This window comes from Bufo bufo, chromosome 4, assembly GCF_905171765.1.
Source record: "Bufo bufo chromosome 4, aBufBuf1.1, whole genome shotgun sequence".
NCBI classification, from domain to species: domain Eukaryota; kingdom Metazoa; phylum Chordata; class Amphibia; order Anura; family Bufonidae; genus Bufo; species Bufo bufo.
Window position 1 is genome coordinate 549,792,704 of NC_053392.1, and position 18,031 is coordinate 549,810,734.

General features: G+C 44.0%; 1 long non-coding RNA gene across 1 annotated transcript in view; it reads left to right on the forward strand.

Moving 5' to 3' along the window:
- Window positions 1-15,533: 15,533 nt before the first annotated feature.
- Window positions 15,534-18,031, forward strand: part of LOC120999215 — a 117,007-nt gene continuing 114,509 nt past the window's right edge. Inside the window, exon 1 of the long non-coding RNA XR_005778508.1 lies at window positions 15,534-15,591. This is a non-coding gene — a long non-coding RNA (uncharacterized LOC120999215). The remainder of the gene's footprint in view (window positions 15,592-18,031) is intronic.

Consider the following 18,031-nt stretch of genomic DNA (forward strand, 5'->3'; position numbering starts at 1 on the left):
GCCTAAGGTGTGGTGGAGGGAATATTCCCTCTAAGCCTCCTTTGTAGCTAGTGAAGAGAGCAGTTTGGGACTTAAATAAATATTAACATATAGCACTCTTAGGCCTCTTTCACACGGGCGTCACGTTTTGGCTCAGGATGCGTCCCGGGTGCATTGCGGCAAACCCGCGCGAGTAGGTACGCAATTTAAGTCAGTTTTGACTGCGATTGCGTTACGTTGTTCAGTTTATCGTGCAGGTGCAATGTGTTTTGCACGCGGGTGATAAAAAACTGAATGTGGTACCCAAACCCGAACTTCTTCACTGAAGTTCAGGTTTGGGTTCAAGGTTGTGTAGATTGTATTATTTTCCCTTAGAACATGGTTATAAGGGGAAATCATAGCATTCTGAATACAGAATGCATAGTAAAATAGGGCTGGAGGGGTTAATTTTTTTTTACAATATTTTAACTCACCTCACAGATCAGCAAAGAAGAAGACAGAAGAGAAGCCGGGCTGCGCGAACAAGTGGATGAGGTTAGTTCAATTATATATATTTTTTTTTTAACCCCTCCAGCCCTATTGTACTATGCATTCTGTATTAAGAATGCTATTATTTTCCCTTATAACCATGTTATAAGGGAAAATAATATAATGATCGGGTCCCCATCCCGATCATCTCCTAGCAACCATGCGTGAAAATCGCACCGCATCCGCACTTGCTTGCGGATGCTTGCGATTTTCACGCAGCCCCATTCACTTCTATGGGGCCTGTGTTGCGTGAAAAACGCACAAAATAGAGCATGCTGCGATTTTCACGCAACGCACAAGTGATGCGTGAAAATCACCGCTCATGTGCACAGCCCCATAGAAATAAATGGGTCCGGATTCAGTGCGGGTGCAATGCGTTCACCTCACGCATTGCACCCGCGCTGAAAACTCGCCCGTGTTAAAAAAGCCTTATAATTAAATATAAAACAGCCGCATATACAGGGCCGCGTACCATTCAGGCAAACAGTATTAAACAGAACAGACCTTTTACATCATTAAGGTTATTGTCTAAATCACTGGTGATGTAGGGTAGTGAAGGGGTTAATATCAGTATTCCTTGTTGTCTAGGTCAGTGAATGAGTTAATAATGTATGCATTTATTTATTGTATGCACTTATATAGCACTACTATATTCTGCAGCGCTTTACAGACATTAGCATCGGGCTGTCCTTAATGGCGCTCACAATCGAAGTCCCCTATATGTCTTTGGAGTGTGAGAGAAAACCGGAGAACCATGAGAAAACCCACACAAACGCGGGGAGAACATAGAAACTCCATGTAGATGTTGTCCTTTGAACCTAGGATCCCAGCGGTAGCGCAAGGCAACAGTGCTAACCACTGAGCCACCATGCTGCCCATATGTGAGGTTTTTGTATAGATGCCTTGTGGTCAAACTCAGTGGAAAGGTAAATGTTAGTATGTTTGGTAGACTAGGGCAGTGAGGGGTTTTATTTCAGTATCCCTGGTGGACTAGGGCTGTGAAGTGTTTAATGTAATATTTCCTGGTTGCCCAACGCAGTCAAATCGTTACGTTTATAATTCCTTGCCGGGGAAGAGTTAGTTCTACATACTTGGGGGTGCATTGATTACTTACCTCTCCCCTTAAAGATCGCTGCTCCTGATCATTAAGGGGAGAGCTCTCTGTGTTTTATTTCATGGCCTATACCATAATATGCCGTGTGTGAATTGTGTTGGTGTGTTTCAGTTACTCCACCCCCAGACATCATAATTGGTGGGGAATAATTCAACAGTGGCCCTTTTCGGTGTGAGAACGCATAGGCTAAACCACATTCCTCATGTGGTCCAGTGGCTAAATTATTAAAGGGTTTGTCCTTCCCACCTCAGGGTGGCTGGCATTTGCTCATGTGAATATTACACTTCTGAGTGAAGTGCCAGGATCTGTAAGTAGCTGCAGCCTAGGAGGAGACTGTGAGGGTGCTGGCAGTTAGTTCTATGAACTGTTGTTTTAGTGGTCCATGTAAAAATGCCAGGCATACAGTGCTTGATGGTTAGGAGGAGGTAGGTGGTGGCATGATCCTGGCCTTCATGCAGGTTTTCAGCAAAGGAGAAGGTCCCACGGTACAAAAACCTCCAAATGGTTCGGTTAAGATCCAGAATTTTTATTAGGCAAGTGGTACAATGCGTTTCGGGGATGAAAAAAACCCTTCTTCAGGTAAAGGTACTTGCAGGTTTTAGGGAGACTCTGCACATCACACCCATCAGCAGTCCTAGGGAGACTGAATGATACAGCTGGCATCGAGCCACAGACAACTGTATCAAGGAAGAGTTCAAAAATTGCAACTGAACCATGTGGGAACCACCACTGCTGTACCTGTGAGTTGGAATATTGTAATGTTAAAGAACTGTGTCTGTAATTGGTCAGAGACACTCCCATGAAGATCACTTTGCTCACTTGCTGTCCGACAGTAAAGGTAACTGTTTTTGCTGCACCTACTGTTTCAGTGGCAATTATATTCAGGTGCATCTCAATAAATTAGAATATAATTGAAAAGTTAATTATATTACAGTAATTCAGTTCAAAAAGTGAAACTCATACTGCATATTCTATAGATTCATTACACACAAAGTGATCTATTTCAATTGTTTATTTCTTTTAATGAAAACCAAAAAGTCGGTATCTCAGAAAATTAGAATATAAGACCAATAAAAATATATATATTTAATCAGAAATGAAGTGATGGACTACTAAAGGTATGTCCAGTATATACACTCTGCTAAGGTGTTATGAAACCCCAGGTTGCCGTGATAACAGCCTACAGCATGTCTGCATTGTTGGGTCTGCATGAGTGGCTTTACACAAAGAATGCGACAGTTGGAGTTCATGTCCGGGATACATCTGTGTGTGGTGGCTCTTGAAACATTGACTCTAGATGCAGTCAAATCCTTGTGAATCTCCCCTAAGTTCTTGAAGGGCCTTTTCTTGATAATCCTTTCACGGCTGTGGTTATCCCTGCTGCATGTGCACCTTTTTTCTACCACACTTTTTCCTTCCACTCAACTTTTCATTAATATGCTTGGATACAGCACTCAGTGAACAGCCAGCTCCTTAAGCAATGACCTTTTGTGGCTTACCCTCCTTGTTGAGGGTGTCAATGACTGACTTCTGGACAACTGTCAAATCAGCAGTCTTCCTTATGAATGTGTAGCCTACTGAACCATTTAAATGCATAGGAAACCTTTGCATATGGTGTACCCCACACTTCAGAGACATACTGGCCATTTGATCTAGGACTGGACACCATAGTTTGGCATTGCGAATAAATATTGATAGTGATTGCATGCCTTTGGTCAATTCAGATTCAGGGAAGACCAATCAGTAAACAGAGACTTCTAACCAAGCGGACCATATAGGTGCATTTCATTCTCCGCTGGCCCTGTACCTGCCTATATTCCTTGAAGCATGCTTTTCATCCACCCAACAGCAAGGACACACCAGCCACCCCCAGGCAGGAGACCCAAAAGTCCAGGATGCGCCCCAAGGGGAAAAAGCGTTGTGCCCCTCCAACTACTGCAAGCAAGGTCTGAGGGATTGCTGTTGACAAGGTTTAGCCAACATGAGGACAACTTACTCTTATTGCCATTGCCACCACTCCCATCCTCTCCAACACACCAGTCACCATGCTTCTTTGCGCTGCACTTATAGGTTACTTTGCTTACAATAAAATTGGTTCAATTGATTATCTCTAAGGTAAATTTCATTGTAAATCTCGTTAAAGACAGGAACTGATATAAATAGTGAGAATCTTTGTAAAGAGCACTGGAATATGTAAGTGTTGTCTAAACAATGGAAAATAGGCCAAATAATGCAGCTACACTTAGGCTACTTTCACACTAGCGTTGTTTTAATCCGGCGTTCAATTCCGACACCGGAACTGCCCGCCGGATCCGGAAAAACGTGTGAAAACGGATTACATTTGAATCCTGATCAGGATTTTGATCACAATGAAAAAATGCATTGGAAAAAACGGATCCGCCATTTATGGACTTTAACTTTTTTTTCACATTTTTCGGGCTTAACATGCAAAAGCCGGATCCGTTTTGACTGAACACAGTGCCAGATCCGGCGTTAATGCAAGTCAATGGGAAAAAGGCCTGATCAGGCGTTCAGTCAAAGTGTTCAGGCTTTTTGGCCGGAGGTAAAAATACTGCATGCTACGTTTTTCTGAAAAGCCTGATCAGTCAAAAAGACTGAACTGAAGACATCCTGATGCATCCTGAAGGACTGACTCTCCATTCAGAATGCATGGGGATAAAACTGATCAGTTCTTTTCCGGATTTGAGCCCCTAGGACGGAACTCAGCGCCGGAAAAGAAAAACGCTAGTGTGAAAGTAGCCTTAATGATGACATCATACTTGATGTGAATTATCCTTCGAGAAGAAGCCCAGCCTAGAGAAGGAAGTAAATGTAGACTGGGTTCTGAAGGACATATATGACAGGGGAAATCTGAGAGACATGTTGTGGCAGCCAATCTAGAGGGTATAATTAAATTGTACTCCACAGAAGAATCACTCTGGAATCATTCTGAAAGGCGTGATATCTTATATTATGGAATTACTGTATTTTTCTCTCCATAAGACGTAAAAAGTGGGGAAAAAATGTCCCTGCGTCATATGGGGTGAATACTAATGAGAGCTTCCATTATGAAAGGGCTCATTAGTACTGGAGGACTGGGAAGAGGTGAAGACTCTGTACTTACCGCTTCTCGGTCCTCGGCTGTTGGCTGTGCTGTGGCTGCGCACACCGTCAGGGCGCTCTGTGACCTCACGCTGTGCGCATTAGGTCACAGCACAGCCGCGGCATGAAGAAGATAGAGATAGCTGGAGACAAGGAGCAGCGGCGTCCGGAGCAGGAGAGGTAAGTGTTTTTTATTTTATTTTATGAGCACTGTGGCATGGGGACTGATATGAGGCAATGGGGGCTGATGAGAGGCATATGGGGGCTTATATGAGGCAATGGGGGCTGATGAGAGGCATGGGGGCTGATGAGAGGCATATGGGGACTGATGAGAAGCATATGGGGCTGATATGGGGGCTGATGAGAGGAATGGGGGCTGATGAGAGGCATATGGGGCTGATGAGAGGCATGGGGGCTGATGAGAGGCATGGGGCTCTTATCTGAGGTCTGACTGGGGTCATTCACATTGGATCTGAGCTGAGGTCTGATTGGTGGTCTGATCTGAGGTCTTATTGGGATCTTATTAACATTGGGGGTCTTATTGGGGCTGTCAGCTGAGGTCTGAATAACATTAGGGGTCTAATTGCTGGTCTGAGCGGAGGTCTAATGAAAAATATTTTTTCTTATTGTTCTCCTCTAAAACCTAGATGCGTCTTATAGGGCGAAAAATAGAGTATACGTGGAAACTTTGACTTGCACATTAGGGCATCTGTGACTAGCACTTTGATGGTAATCCCTGTAGCATGTAATCTGGTTACATCTGGAACTAAGGCACTAATAGGATACACGTGGCTGGCGCACACTATAAAATAAGCACTTCGGCTTTATGTTTTCCTGTATAGTGTAGCATAGGCTATTGTTAAAGTATAATGATGAGACATGTATATGTGCTGTGCATATCTGTTTTATCAGATCTGCTATGTATGGGTTGCGTTCCATCTTGGTTTCTTCTTCCCCTTAGTATGGTTTCCATAATGCAGCCTACTTTCCCAATATATTTCTCTGGTTTTGCCAAAACAGAGAGGACAAAGTGTGATCACACTGCACTTGCTCTGCACTGAGTTCTATCTAAGGACAGCAAGTGATAGATTGGTAAAGCAGAACTTCTGTCTATAATGCAGTTTCAGGCTTTCTCTCTAGACTTCTGCTTGTGATAGGTTTCTCCCTCTCAATATTTACAAGCAGGATTGGAGATGGCTGGCTAACTTAGCGCAATATAAGTTTTGGGGACCTTCAACTAAGTGAAGCTGGGCCCAACTGACAGCAGTGAAGAGAAGCCAAAGAAGATTCCCCAGTGAGATCTTGCTTTTATGTCTGAAAAGTGATTGGCCTGTGAAAAGCCAGTGCATTGACCACTACCCCGCCTTTAAAGAACTGCGCCAATCATGGTGGTGTCCCAACAATATTGCTTCTACCATTGTGTTAATTTTTGCCCCAAATTTGCCAAGTAAAGTTTATTGAGAAATGAGAGCTTCCAAATATTCTCCATCATTGGTGTGCTTTGTCTTGGTGAGCAACTGTATCACCCCTAAGAACCTACACCTTCTGGTCATAACACTCACATGACATACTTCCACTGGAACCAACAGCCCTGCTTAATATTGTCAGTAATTATCCCTAACAAACCTTAACAGAACTTTACAATATTTTCCTCATTCCAAGGGAGAGCAAATACCTGAAGTGGCACATTTCTCACTGTATCATCCACTGTAAACTAGGATTCACATAATCTTTACCTTGCCACATCAGATATTTCCTATGAAGTAATTGCAATCAGATGTTTCCCTTTCACTAATTATGCTTTGCAGATCATAATCAGATATTCTACACATAGTTGTCATCACCTCAGGCCTAACATTTTTCTAATCCACTAGAATAAAATGACATGAAATAGACCATTAAAGTATATGTGACAATAAACTTCACCTTCATATAATTTTATTGCAAGGTTCCTATGATGGTTCAGATTCAAGGTCTGTATAATTCACTGTTCAATGGTATCAATGTGTAAGGCAAACTGATATTAGCATCTCATCGTAATTGTTTCGTTTTACGAGAGACAACATATTAAGTAGTCCATAATTAGTTCTAGTGAACTTTAGGAAATACCATTGCTCAGTTTAAGCAAGAAGAACAAAGAATGACACATTTGTTTTATCTCATGGAACCCATTCCTATTGGTGCAAACAGCTGTTCCTTTTCCAGGTCTCAACCCCTGACACAGCGGTCCACTGTTATTACAACCAAGCTCTGATAGATGTACTTATTTGAGCTTCTCAAGAGCATCCAAACCGACATGAAAGACTGTAGCTATCAAATACATAAGTATGCAAAGAGGTATCTCCCAACTTCCACAAGGTGGTTCTCTTTCCATTGGGAGACACCTCTTTGCATATTAATTTCCTATGGAGCATTGCTTATAAGTCTCCATACACAGCTAGTCTCTTAAACCCCTTCCCGACCGCCCCACATTAATTTACATTGGCAGTCGGAGATTTGAAAATGGCACCCGCTTGTGAGCGGAATGGGTGCCATAGCTTCCGGGTGCCTCCTGTTTTAAACAGCAGGCACCAGGCCTAATGTATGCAATCGATGATAACGTCAATAGTATACATTTATATAATAAATGTGACCACGGCATCTGGAAAGTTAAAGACCGGAAGTGTGCGCTCCTAGCCGTGTACCGCCTCCCCTGGTGAAGATCGGGGGAGCCAGATGTAGTGTGTGGCAGCCTCTGTACTGAGGAGTGGTACAGGGCTGCCGCACATTAGTTCCTATGGAGCCCCTGCTACTGAATTCAAATCTATAAGAAAAGCAATCTAATGATTGCTTGTTATAGTTCCCTAGGGGAACTTTTAAAAAGTGTACAAAAAAAATAAAGTTTTAGATATATCATAAAAAATAAAATATAAAAATTCTAATAACTTCCCTTTCCACAAAATAAAAATAAAAATACATAAATAGTTTTAAAAAATTAACATCTTGGGCATCACTGCTTGTGAAAACATCCGTACTACAAAAACATTGAAATATGGCAAACGGCAAAATTCAAATTAAAATTTGAAACGGCCGATTCGTTTTTTGGTAGCTTCACCTCCACACAAAAATGTTTTTAAAATGTGATCAGTCATTTATACCCCTGAATACTATCAATAAAAAGTACAGAAACTATGAGCCCACACAAAGCACATATACTGTACATAAAAATGTATAGGTCAGAATATGGCAATGCAAAGAAAAAATTTGTTTTTCCAAAGTTTTTATATTTTTCAGTATTAAAACACAAGAAAAACTATACATGTGGTATCGTAATCATACTGACCCAGAGAATAAAAGTAACAGGTTAGTTTTACCACACAGGAAACGGTGTAAAACAAAACATAAAGCTTTGGTGGAATGGTGTCTTTATTAGAGTTGAGCGGACACCTGGATGTTCGGGTTCGGCAGGTTCGGCCGAACTTGAAAAAAAAGTTCGGGTTCGGGACCCGAACTTGACCCCGAACCCCATTGAAGTCAATGGGGACCTGAACTTTTGGCCACTAAAATGGCTCTAAAATATCCCTGGAAAGAGCTAGAGGGCTGCAAAAGGCATGGTAAATGCTCTGCAAACAAATATGGATAGGGAAATGAATTTAAAAATCATGAAAGACCTTAAAAAAATTAAAATTAGGAATGATGTAGGAGGAAGAGGTTCTGAGGTGCTGGCGCTGACACAGCTGCGTTGGCGACCTCTTCCTTCTCCCCTGCCTTCGCCTTGTGCTTCCACTTGTCCCCGGGCTTCAGTCAGGAATGCTCTCAGGAGCGCGTCTACCATCGTGCGTCTGTAGTCGCGCATCTTCCGATCACGCTCTAGTGAGGGAATTAAGGACGGCACATTGTCTTTGTAACGGGGATCCAGCAGGGTGGCCACCCAGTAGTCAGCACACGTTAAAATGTGGGCAACTCTGCAGTCGTTGGCAGGCATTGCAGCATGTAGTCGCTCATGTGTGCCAGGCTGCCCAGAGGTAAGGACAAGCTGTCCTCTGTGGGAGGCGTATCGTCTGCGTCCTCCATATCCCCCCAGCCACGCACCAGTGATGGGCCCGAGCTGCGTTGGATGCCACGCCGCTGTGAACATAATTGATCCCCATCCTCCTCCTCATCCTCCTCCTCCTCGTCCTCCAGTAGTGGGCCCTCGCTGGCCAAATTTGTACCTGGCCTCTGCTGTTACAAAAATCCTGTCCTCTGTGGGAGGCGTATCGTCTGCGTCCTCTGTATCCCCGCAGCCACGCACCAGTGATGGGCCCGAGCTGCGTTGGATGCCACCCCGCTGTGAACATGCTTTATCCCTATCCTCCTCCTCCTCGTCATCCAGTAGTGAGCCCTGGCTGGCCAAAATTTGTACCTGGCCTCTGCTGTTGCAAAAATCCTCTTTCTCAGCCACTTCTAAAAGACTGGCCTGAAAGTGTTAGAGTGTTAGAGATGACCCCTCTTCCTCTTCCTCGTCCTGGGCCACATCCTCTTCCATCATCGCCCTAAGTGTTTTCTCAAGGAGACATACAAGTGGTATTGTAACGCTGATAACGGCATCATCGCCACTGGCCATGTTGGTGGAGTACTCGAAACAGCGCAACAGGGCACACAGGTCTCGCATGGAGGCCGTCATTGGTGGTGAAGTGGTGCTGTTCCGCAGTGCGACTCACCCGTGCGTGCTGCAGCTGAAACTCCACTATGGCCTGCTGCTGCTCACACAGTCTCTCCAGCATGTGCAAGGTGGAGTTCCACCTGGTGGGCATGTCGCATATGAGGCAGTAAGCGGGAAGGCCGAAGTTACGCTGTAGAGCAGACAGCCGAGCAGCGGCAGGATGAGAATGCCAGAAGCGCGCACAGATGGCCCGCACTTTATGCAGCAGCTCTGACATGTCGGGGTAGTTGTGAATGAATTTCTGCACCAGCAAATTCAGCACATGCGCCAGGCAAGGGATGTGCGTCAAACCGACTAGTCCCAGAGCTGCAACGAGATTTCGCCCATTATGGCACACCACCAGGCCGGGCTTGAGGCTCACTGGCAGCAACCACTCGTCGGTCTGTGGTTCTATACCCCGCCACAACTCCTGCGCGGTGTGGGGCCTGTCCACCAAACACATCAGTTTCAGAACGGCCTGCTGACGTTTACCCCTGGCTGTTGGTGGTGGTGGTCTGTCGCTGACCGGATGAGGAGGTGGTAGAAGAGGAGGAGGAAGCCGAGTAGGAAGAGGAGGCAACAGGAGGCAAAGAATGATGCCCTGCGATCCTTGGCGGCGGAAGGACGTGCGTCAAACAGCTTTCCTCCTGGAGCCCAGCCGCCACTACATTTACCCAGTGTGCAGGTAGGGAGATATAGCGTCCCTGGCCGTGCTTACTGGTCCACGTATCTGTGGTTAGGTGGACCTTGCCACAGATGGTGTTGCGCAGTGCACACTTGATTTTATCCAATACTTGGTTGTGCAGGGAGGGCACGGCTCTCCTCTAGAAGTAGTGGTGGCTGGGAACGACGTACTGTGGGACAGCAAGTGACATGAGCTGTTTGAAGCTGTCTGTCTCCACCAGCCTGAATGACAGCATTTCAAAGGCCAGTAGTTTAGAAATGCTGGCATTCAGGGCCAGGGATCGAGGGTTGCTAGGTGGGAATTTACGCTTTCTCTCAAAGGTTTGTGAGATGGAGAGCTGAATGCTTCCGGTTGACAGGGTGGAGATGCTTGGTGACGGAGGTGGTGTTGTTGGTGGCACATCCTCTGTTTGCTGGGCGGCAGGTGCCAACGTTCCTCCAGAGGAGGAGGAAGAGGCTGAGGCAGCAGCAGAAGAGGGAGCAGGAGGGGCCTGAGCCCTTTCTTGGTTTTGAAGGTGCTTACTCCTCTGCAGCCCGTGTCTCGCATGTAGATGCCTGGTCATGCAGGTTGTGCTAAGGTTCAGAACATTAATGTCTCGCTTCAGGCTCTGATGGCACAGCGTGCAAACCACTCGGGTCTTATCGTCAGCACATTGTGTGAAGAAGTGCCATGCCAGGGAACTCCTTGAAGTTGCCTTTGGTGTGCTCGGTCCCTGGTGACGGTGGCCAGTAGCAGGCGAACTGTTTTGGCGACGGCTGCTCTGCTTTTGCACCCTGCTCCCTCTTTTGCTACGCTGTTGGCTCGGTCTCACAATTGCCTCTTCCTCCGAACTCTGAAAGTCAGTGGCATGACATTCATTGCATGTGGGGTCTAGGACCTCATCGTCCCCTGCATCGTCTTCCACCCAGTCTTCCTCCCTGACCTCCATTTCGGTCTGCACACTGCAGAAAGACGCAGCAGTTGGCACCTGTGTTTCGTCATCATCAGAGATGTGCTGAGGTGGTATTCCCATGTCCTCATCAGGAAACATAAGTGGTTGTGCGTCAGTGCATTCTATGTCTTCCACCCCTGGGGAAGGGCTAGGTGGATGCCCTTGGGAAACCCTGCCAGCAGAGTCTTCAAACAGCATAAGAGACTGCTACATGACTTAAAGCTCAGACAGGTTCCCCGATATGCACGGGGGTGATGTGACAGACTGATGGGTATGGGTTTCAGGCGCCACCTGTGCGCTTTCTGCAGAAGACTGGGTGGGAGATAATGTGAACGTGCTGGATCCACTGTCGGCCACCCAATTGACTAGCGCCTGTACTTTCTCAGGCCTTACCATCCTTAGAACGGCATTAGGCCCGACCAAATATCGCTGTAGATTCTGGCGGCTACTGGGACCTGAGGTAGTAGGTTCAGTAGGACATGTAGCTGTGGCAGAACGGCCACGTCCTCTCCCTGCACCAGAGGCTCCACCAACACCACCACCACGACCGCGTCCCTTATTAGAAGTTTGCCTCATAGTTAGCGTTCACCAAGCAAAGTAAAAAGTGGTTAAGTATGTTTAAAATAATTAACCACCAATAAAAACCCTGATGTAGGGTATTGCACACATTCATTTTTTTTAAACTCTATATGACAGTGGTATTTGTGGCCTAAATTTCACAGTAACTTATGCACGTCTAAACCCAGATGTACAGTATATCAGAGGGTTTTTTAACCCCAGTAAGCAAAAATCTGTATTTGTGGCCTAAATGTGACACTCACTTATGCACGACTAATCCCAGATGTGCAGTATATCAGAGGGTTTTTATAACCCCAGTAACCAAAAAGCCGTATTTGTGGCCTAAATGTGACACTCACTTATGCACGACTAATCCCAGATGTGCAGTATATCAGAGGGTTTTTATAACCCCAGTAACCAAAAAGCTGTATTTCTGGCCTAAATGTGACACTCACTTATGCACGTCTAATCCTAGATGTGCACTATATGAAACAGATGGGGTTTTTTTCACCCCAGTAAGCAAAACGCTGTATTTCTGGCCTAAATGTGACACTCACTTATGCACGTCTAATCCTAGATGTGCTCTATATGAAGCAGATGGGTTTTTTTCACCCCAGTAAGCAAAAAGCCGTATTTGTGGCCTAAATGTGACACTCACCTATGCACCTATAATCCTAGATGTGCACTATATGAAACAGATGTTTTTTTTTCACCCCAGTATGCGAAAGCCGTATTTGTGGCCTAAATTTCACAGTCACTTATGCACGTCTAATCCCAGAGTATATCAGAGGGGTTTTTTCACCCCAGTAAGCAAAAAGCTGTATTCTGGCCTAAATGTGACACTCACTTATGCGCATCTAATCCTATATGTGCACTATATGAAACAGATGTTTTTTGTTCACCCCAGTAAGCAAAAAGCTGTATTTCTGGCCTAAATGTGACACTCACTTATGCACGTCTAATCCTAGATGTGCTCTATATGAAGCAGATGGTTTTTTTTCAACCCAGTAAGCAAAAAGCTGTATTTCTGGCCTAAATGTGACACTCACTTATGCACGTCTAATCCCAGATGTGCAGTATATCAGAGGGTTTTTTAACCCCAGTAAGCAAAAAGCCGTATTTGTGGCCTAAATGTGACACTCACTTATGCACCTATAATCCTAGATGTGCACTATATGAAACAGATGTTTTTTTTTCACCCCAGTATGCGAAAGCCGTATTTGTGGCCTAAATTTCACAGTCACTTATGCACGTCTAATCCCAGAGTATATCAGAGGGTTTTTTCACCCCGGTAAGCAGAAAGCTGTATTTCTGGCCTAAATGTGACACTCACTTATGCGCGTCTAATCCTAGATGTGCACTATATGAAACAGATGTTTTTTTTTCACCCCAGTAAGCAAAAAGCTGTATTTCTGGCCTAAATGTGACACTCACTTATGCACGTGTAATTCTAGATGTGCACTACATGAAACAGATGTTTTTTTTTTACCCCAGTAAGCAAAAAGCTGTATTTCTGGCCTAAATGTGACACTCACTTATGCACGTCTAATCCTAGATGTGCACTATATGAAACAGATGTTTTTTTTTCACCCCAGTAAGCAAAAATCTGTATTTCTGGCCTAAATGTGACACTCACTTATGCACGTCTAATCCTAGATGTGCACTATATGAAACAGATGGTTTATTTTCACCCCAGTAAGCAAAAAGCTGTATTTCTGGACACAATGTGACACTCACTTATGCACATCTAATCCTAGATGTGCACTATATGAAAAAAAGGTTTTTTTTAACCCCAGTGTCTCAAAGCAGTATTTCTGGACTTGCAGACATGCAGATATCCTGTGCTGGTGCACTATCGTTGCATAAAATGGCTGGCGATTATGTATTGATATTGACTAACTGAAGGAAAGGAAAAAAAGTTCGTTTTCAGTAGTAGTTTGCTCAGGGCAGGCTTAAAACAATTGTGCACTGCACCCACAAAACACATTTGCTGTAGATCGCTGAGTAAAGAAGCAATTCTTCATAAGATTTCTCCCTGATCTCTCCCTCACAGCAGCTTTAGCCTATCCCTACACTAATCCGAGCAGAGTGACGGGCGGCGCTACGTGACTCCAGCTTAAATAGAGGCTGGGTCACATGCTGCAGTTGGCCAATCACAGCCATGCCAATAGTAGGCATGGCTGCGATGGCCTTTTGGGGCAAGTAGTATGACGTTTGTTGATTGGCTGTTGTGCAGCCTTTCAAAAAGCGCCAAGAAAGCGCCGAACACCGAACCCAAACTTTTATGTAAATGTTCGGGTCCGGGTGCCAAAAAACCTAAAGTTCGGTACGAACCCGAACTTTACAGTTCGGGTTCGCTCAACTCTAGTCTTTATTTAAATAATTCCGCCCCATTTTGGATTCTTTTCCCACTTCCCACCATATTGTATGCAACAGTAAATGGTGCCCCTAGAAATTACATCTTGTACCACAAATAACAAGCCCTCATATGGCTATGGGAATGAAAACATAAAGAGTTATGGTTTTGAAAGGGCTGGGAGTAAAAAACAAAACATAAAAAATGGAAAATCACCCAGACTTAAAACAGTTAAGAAGACCTAGCACCCTTTCTAGGAGGTAAATTAGGATGAAAGTCGAATGTCAGAGGACTTACAGTGCTTGACCAAAATTGGTTGCACTGGTTATCTTCTACTCAAGTAATCTTCTAAGGCTTTGCAGACATCTTAGGGAACATTCACACAACGGATTTTATAGCACAATTCTATAATGGACAGCTGTGCTGAAATTTTGAACAAAAAAAACACTGACAGACACTTCCTTTCTGCCTTCTATTAATTTCAATCGGAGGAAGCGCTTGAGGATTGGAAGGGACATAAGCCATCAGAGGCAGAAAGGACATGGCCACTGTAAAATCTGTTGTGTGAATGTCCCTTTAGATAGCTGTGGACCGAAAGCTTGTTCCACCGATAACTATCCCTCCCTGTTCGCCATATGCATGTTGGCTTGAACCGGCTGAGCATGCTTGTTTTCTGAATGGGGAAAGGGAGAACGCCATTGCCAGACACAGGCAGCTTATCTCCCCCAAGGATAAAAGGATCCCACATGTTGACATCCAACAACTTGATCCTTGATCGCACCTAACATCTGCAGCAGCATCTGGAGTCTCCTCAACTTTCTACTGAGTCTCTTTAAGAACAGTTGGTATCTTACAACAGTAACAACCCAACAGTGAGAACCCAAGATGGAATGTCCTAGTTCTAATACTAAAACCAAGTAGACAGTTCATAAAATAATACAATTTTATTATTTTAGTTCCTTAGGCTGGTTACATGACCAATCAGTTATGACCAATCAAGTTATGGCAAAGTACTGACCAAGAAGTCCAACTCAAGAGATTGAAGTTGTGACAGATTGTCTATTAGTTATTGGTAATTTTCAACAACGAGCAAATGGGAGCAACAAAAGACCAAGAGAAGTACACTTATCTTCAATAGAAAATGGATGAGCAGGAACTCAGATGAGGACCACACACCAGCTCTTCCAACTCCAGGCAGAGAATATCAACCGCATAGTATGAAGTGTGAGTCCAGACTAAATAGAGGAGCAGTAATGACCACAAGCTACACCTGAGACAAGATGTGTTTCTGAAGGCACTTTTATATTTTGCCATATGTTTTCGCTAGTCCTTTGCCTTCAGTAAATTGAATGGACTCATAAAGAAGAGAAGTTTGAATTCCCAGCTTTCAGGCTACATGGGGCTGTCATGGACATGTATCCTCTCTCAGTGTAGTAGTGCATTTCACTGGTGCACAAATCAAAGTGGTCCCAGAAGTGTGACTGTACACAATAAATAGCTATTGGCTGAACAGCTTTTCCTATCCGCTCCCCCCCCCACCCCCTACACATACTGTACATACTTAACTTGTCTGAGAATGCAGGTGTCCTCAATGGGGAGAGGGGAGTAAGTTTCAAGCAGACTCCTCTGGCAGCGGCTTATCTCCACAGAGAACAAAAGGATTGCGCATGTTGAAGTTGAAATTCCCAACCCTTTTCTTCTCTGACATCTGACATTGTTGGAGACATTCATCTAATGTTTAAGGCCAACTTACGATACACGGTTTAAACAGAATAGAGAGGATGAAAGCAAAACTTGTTTGTATATACTGCGAACGTTGGGTTATCAGTGAAAGCGAACCCCAGCCTGATCTAAATGAGCAATTGTGGATACTTTCTGTAGTGGCTCTAGGGTGTTTCTTTCCAAGTGCCCCCTAGCATTCAGAAGTTACAACTGGGTACCTAAAGGAAGCATTTAGTTTGAAATGTTAAAAAAATAAGGCTATGTTCACATTGCCGCCAGAGGCTGTTATTTGAAAAGAAGATGGTAGAGCATGTAACGCTATTCTTCCTGTCAAAACTGGACACCATGTTGGATCCCAATAAAGCCCTTGTGAGCTAATAAGGTATGTCAGGCAGACCCTGGGTGTCTGTTGTTTCACAGATCTGGCACTGCATCATGGTTTCTGATTGGAAGAGATTAACAAGAAACAGTATGCTATACACATTTTTTTCCTTTATTTCCAACAAATTTATCTAGCCTCCAACTGACAGCAGTTTAATAACAAATAGTACATATGACTAGAGATGAGCAAATTTTTCAAAAATTCAATACGTCCTGTTCACCCCAATCTCAATTTGATAGCAGTGAATTGCATTAAAAGACGTCTATTTCCTGGCTGCAAAGAGCCTTTATAGTGTAGTAGAAGACTGTGCCTTGCCGTAACACACATAGTGGTAGTGCAGTGGTAGTGAAATAATACTGTGAGTCAGTATGACATGCAGATGACAGGCGTCGCTATTAGAATCACTGCACACTTCATTTATTTGGGCAGTCACGGGGCCAAAACTGACCAAATAACTCAAGTATGAACTCAGCCTTACAGATCGATGTTAGCATCAAGAAGAAGCGCACTCCTTTTGCACCCTCGTCAGCTGATTCCACATAGATGTCTACAGAACTTATTCTATTAAAAGCTTATACAAGTAGAGCCCCCCACAGAGTGGAGAGGGTGTCAGCAGTAAGTTTGTGTTGATGTCACTGATTATTTTGCCCTTCCTCTGATCCATCAGAACAATAACTCCCAAAAAACGAATCCTGTCTGTGGAGCATCCGCCTTCACTCGGTCAGCATTTGGTCAGTAATCCATCAGTATTCAATTGTCCCTGCAGTGGAGGCTGAGGACACGGTGGAGGATGAGAAGGTAGAGGCTGACATTGTTGCAGGACCAACGGCGTGAGAACATGGAGGCGGAAGCGGCGTCACCTGGCCAAGTTGCTGGTGTGGTTGGGCAGGACCCACATTAACCAGTGGGCCGTAAAGGACATAAATAGTCCTTGACAATAGTTACAGCTACCGACCAATTTTCCCCAAAAAGGCTGTATCACAAACAAATTTCACCACTGAATGGCTAATCGACGGAATGCAGTTCATGAAGAAGAAAGTCCACAATCACCCATCAATTTTCCCAAAAAAGGCAGTTTCGCAAACAAATTTCACCACTGAATGGATAATCAACGAATTTGGTTCATACAGAAAGTCCACAATCACCCATCAATTTTCCCAAAAAAGGCTGTATCACAAACAAATTTCATCACTGAATGACAATGTAAATTCACCGCAGAACTGCTAATAACACGTACTTATTTTTCCCATTAATACACCCCCAACAATGACTGTATAACATATAATAAGACGTATTTTTTTTCCTATCAATATACCCACAAAAAATAACTATAACAATCACAATTCACCGCTGAACGGCAAATATATTTCTCTTTTGCCACTAATGCACGCCAAAAAGGGCTTTAGAACAAATAACTGCACCGCTGAACGGCAAATATATTTTTCTATTGCCACTAATACACGCCACAGAAGGCTTTAGAACATATAACTGCACCGCTGAAAGTCAAATATATTTTTCTTTTGGCACTAATAAACGACAAAAAGGGCTGTAATTTTCTCACTTCACCACACAACGGCTAATAAGACCTTTTTTCCAACTAATACAAGCCAAAAAATGCTTTGGAACATATAACTGCACCGCACAAGGGCAAATAAGATGTACTCTAGAAATATTTCCTTGTTATAAACCCTGTTAATGCCTGTATCAAACAGCACTTGCACTCCAATAACAAGAAGGGTTTGCTGGAATTACAGAGCTGTATAATGGCAATTTGGATCCCCAGTCAGTGCAGCAAGGTGTAATAGGATTGTTCCTATTACCCAGGCTGTAACCTCCCCTACTGAACCCCGTTCAACATAAATGCTGTGGAATGATTCCTTCCTATCCTTTCTATACACCTTGAATAATCTTTTCCTGCGCTTGTAAACTGTTTTTTTTTAGCTCAATGAAGTTTTTTCTAACACTGTCCCTAGCGCCTGCTGACATCTTTCCCTGCACTAAGTACACTGGT